Source organism: Sardina pilchardus, chromosome 10 (assembly GCF_963854185.1).
Source record: "Sardina pilchardus chromosome 10, fSarPil1.1, whole genome shotgun sequence".
NCBI lineage: Eukaryota > Metazoa > Chordata > Actinopteri > Clupeiformes > Clupeidae > Sardina > Sardina pilchardus.
Window position 1 is genome coordinate 28,117,836 of NC_085003.1, and position 4,373 is coordinate 28,122,208.

General features: G+C 41.3%; 1 protein-coding gene across 2 annotated transcripts in view; it reads left to right on the plus strand.

Annotated features, from left to right (window-relative positions):
* Nucleotides 1-1,444: 1,444 nt before the first annotated feature.
* Nucleotides 1,445-4,373, plus strand: part of ehf (ets homologous factor) — an 11,533-nt gene continuing 8,604 nt past the window's right edge. For both annotated transcript variants that reach the window (XM_062548232.1, XM_062548233.1), the window contains exon 1: nt 1,445-1,586. The gene's annotated coding sequence lies outside the window, so the exon portion shown is untranslated. The remainder of the gene's footprint in view (nt 1,587-4,373) is intronic.

Consider the following 4,373-nt stretch of genomic DNA (forward strand, 5'->3'; position numbering starts at 1 on the left):
CTTGTTTTACGCATGCAGATTTATCTGCAGAGCTTCCCCTACAGCTTTAGCGTGTATATTTTGCAACAATCCTCAATCGCTCAGTCTGCATTTTCATGAGCATGATCGCGAGGCTGGAGACTTTCTGTTTCCGGTGGCACAAACTTGCATGCATGTTTTTTTTCCACTCAGAGGCGCTAGGGGGTTAAGGCAAATTAAGCTAAAACTAAAACTAAAAACTTGCATAGTTCACCTTTAAAAGCCATTGCCCATTTATACTTTAGTTTAATATGATGAACTATTTTTTGCTTTTGCCCCTCTGAATGAAATATGCAATATATATATATATATATATATATATATATAAACTTGCCTTGCCTTTGAGTATGCTGTTAACCCATTTTTTTATCACCTAGTTTACAGGCTACAGGCTACACCAGACTCACAACTGCAGTATTCTGTTCGCAGAGTGTCTGCTGAAACAGTTAATGTCCACTACAAGCAATGGAACTGGCCACACCAGACAACGTGATAGTGGTGAGTACATGAAAATAAAAAAGCAGACCATTGACAAACTGTGACCAGAGCTCTTCAATTACTCACACACAAATACAGTATTTGCATACCACCAACACATCCCTCCATATTCACTTGTATACTACTGTACTACACAAAAACACTGGCTAAAGAGAAAGAATGAAACACATCTATATTTTACTTCATTTTGTGACAAGGTGCAGTGAAACATAACCTGATTATGCAATTCACATACTGTAGCAGGAAAAAAGGCTATAATTAATTGTGCTTCTCAAAACCTTTAGCAGCAGGGGGTGCTAAATAGCCAATAAGAAAAGTGTTAGTTACAACACAAACACATACTTTCTCTCTCTCTCTATCTCACTCTCACACACAGAGAGAGAAAAAGAGATAGAGGAGCAGGTGTTCTTTGTCCCTCTCTCACCCATACCCAAGCTCTTGAAAACACACACACACACACACACACACACACACACACACACACTTACACATACTGTACACACACACACACACACACACACACACACACACACACACACACACACACACACACACACACACACACACATACACACACACACACACACACACACACACACACACACACACACAAACATACACACACACCTACACAAACCTGTTTACACACACAGTTGTTTGCAGTCATGCTGTTTAATGACACAGTGGGAGATGAAAGGGGGCCAAGAGACGAGAGTGAAAGTAACTTCAAGATGCCAATGACTGGCGCAATTCATCTCCATGCAAATGCTATACAGTATACCTGGCCCTGCGGCCGTGGCCAATTAGAGAATGAGGAAGCCCGGGAATAAAATGCTGATTGGTTGGGCAGCAGCATGGCAGGTTACACCTTCTCTTACTGATTATGGGAAGGGCCCCGATCTCTCAACCTCCTCCACCTGGGCACAGTTTGAGGTTGGCCAGACTGACAGAAACCTACACACAGGCTGTGGGTGCCCGATTTCTCTCTCTCTCGTACACACTGGCACAGTAGCACTCTTACCTGGCTGGCCTTTGACTCCAACGGCCCACCTTATTCCCACACTGAACAGGTATGCCCTTCATCTCTCTCCAGGCTACTGAGTGTGTATGTGTGTGTGTGTGTGTGTGTGTGTGTGTGTGAGAGAGAGAGAGAGAGAGAGAGAGAGAGAGAGAGAGAGAGAGAGAGAGAGAGAGAGAGAGAGAGAGTGTGTGTGTGTGTGTGTGTGTGTGTGTGTTTGTGTATGTGCATGTGTGTGTCACTTGCTTGTCATGCCATTGGAGATGTTTGCTAATGTGACAGCACAAGGTCTAAAGTAGTTATAAACTGCAGTCACTGTGCCAACTAAACCAGGTCATGGCTAAGATGGGCACTGATAGATCTGATACAGCATGCAGGCTCCTCACAATGGCCTTTGTCTGCCTGTCTGTCTGATACTCTGACTTGCTTAAACATCCGATAAGCTAATTGTGAAATGTATACCATTGTTCAAGACATTTTCATTGTCGCAAAATACTATGTAAAAGGAAAGATACATAGACATACATGTACAGTATATGCAAAATATTGTGTTTATGCCAAGGCTTCCTGTTGCTATGCCAATAGCATAGTCAACTCCCTGCTTGCCTAGACATAGTGCATACATTGCACCGTATTAAATGTGTCCAAAATGACAAAAAAACAAAAAAAAAAGTGCTATCAATGTATTTTTGAACACTTTCGGTTTGTTAACATGTCAACAACTACATTGAGGAGCAACAATGATTTAGTAAGCAGAAAGATTGGCCAGCTTTGCTCTCTTGGGCCTTCTGCAGTGTGTGTGTTTGCTTTCTGAAGATTCTGCATAATCCTTTAGCGGACTTTGAGTGTGTAGCCTACTGCACCTGCTGTTTATGGAACCGCTTTTCCTCACTGGATTCACTAGTTCCGTAACACCAACATGTCTATGGATGGAAGCTTCCCTGCGAGAAACAATGGGGGCATTTCATTATCCTTGCATCATGCACTAATCATTAATTTCTATGGGGCCATTACAAAGCAGTAACATAATTACTTTATAATTTAAACATGTCTGCATACATATTCTCTCTTATCTGTAGTGTTTACAGTCTTCGATAAGGGAAAAAATATGTCAAGTTTATGCTTTAGAAAGCAGTAACCTCTGGTCTGATAAAAAAACAAAAGTGAGGGTGGAGATACTTAACAGCATTTAGAGGTTCCAATAATCATTAATCTGCAGGGGCTGTTGGCTAAATATTAGAGTGCTACTGAACAAAATGAGTTCTATTTGATCTTGGGAAAACAAGTGCAAACGAGTTTTACTCAGCAAAATGGGCTGAGTATTTGTCTCCTAATAACACTTGAGGAACATGTAGCAGGAACATCACAGCCAGAAATAAAAATGATTGTTACAGATAGGTAAAATAGATGGATTGAATGTATGACTACTTCCTTCTGCAGTGATAACTGGATAACCTGTCAATAGCCTTAATACAACTACAGTATACACTCCACTACATGTTCCTGACTTCATGTTGATGCCCCCTGAGTGTAGCGCTGTAGCAGCCTGGCTACTTTAGCTGTTGGCTGCAGCCAGTCGAACTAGATGAAACCGATTGTTTCCATACCGAGCAAATTTTCTTTGGTACCGACAGTACTCGGAGACCTTGATAAACAGAGAGCTATGTGAAAAAAAGCTCTCCTTTAACCTTAACAAATGGAGACATGTTGACACAGGTAGAGTAGGCCAAATAGCCCCATCTCTCTTCAGCTTGCTTTAGTCGTGGTTTGTCACTACACTGGGCACTACACTGCCCTGGCCTCTTGGTGCCATCCAAAAACAATTTTAAATGACAATGCAAAACTCAAGGCTACTATTGTGTTGGCCATAACCTTGTACAAAGACAAATTCTGTGACTTTGCATGCCATTACAAGTTTAATATATGTAATGGCTGATGAGACACATTTGGCTGTATGAATATACTGTATCATGTACCTTTTCAAATAAATATGTTTATTTTTTATTATTATTATTATTTTTTCATCAATTCCAGTTTATTCATTCAGTCAATGTTCTAGTAACTAGAGTCTAGTTTGTATTGGGAGGTCAGTTGATGTTTGCCTTGTTGTATAACTGGCATGTCAACGTTTTTTGATTCGTGACTCACAGTTAATAAGAAAGGATTCTTATCAGCTGGTAACCATAATGGAGCATAGATCACATGAACATGGAGTCAGGTGAATTTGGCAGAGTGCCAGGGATGTGGACGATCAATCCGAGCCAGTTTGAGGTGTCTTACCGCAGATACCAAAGTCTAGCACGACTGCCTGGGTTGGTTTCTGTCGCAAAGGTATCTGAGAGATGTTTGGGGGTTTTGAAAGTAATAGCTCGCAATCCTGTCATAAGGACGTGGCATACCCCTGAGTTCGTCTATCAGTTGGCTGTGTTTTTTTTATGGTTTTTATGAGTCTTCAGTGAAAGGCAAACAAATGTAGGTCATAAGCCTTACAGGAACTCCTTGTCTGCTTGACTTGAGCTGGAGTAATGTTTTCCTAGCACATCTTATCAGTCCTGCACACATCTCTTCAGTCGAGGGGTGAATAGTGTACACCTGCTAACACACATTAGCACTGATAGCAGGCACATACTGTACAGTATAGAACTATCAGCTGTCCAACTGCAGTTGTACTGCACTTTCAGTTTGCCTTCTGACAGACTTGTGTTCATCTGCAGTATGCAAATGTGTTGGCCTGCTATGGTGACAAGCTAGATAAGACCTGTAATTATACAATGTACGCAGTCTGTGACATGCTGGAAGAGTTCTGTAGAAAACACATAGTTTGATTCTATCACAATGC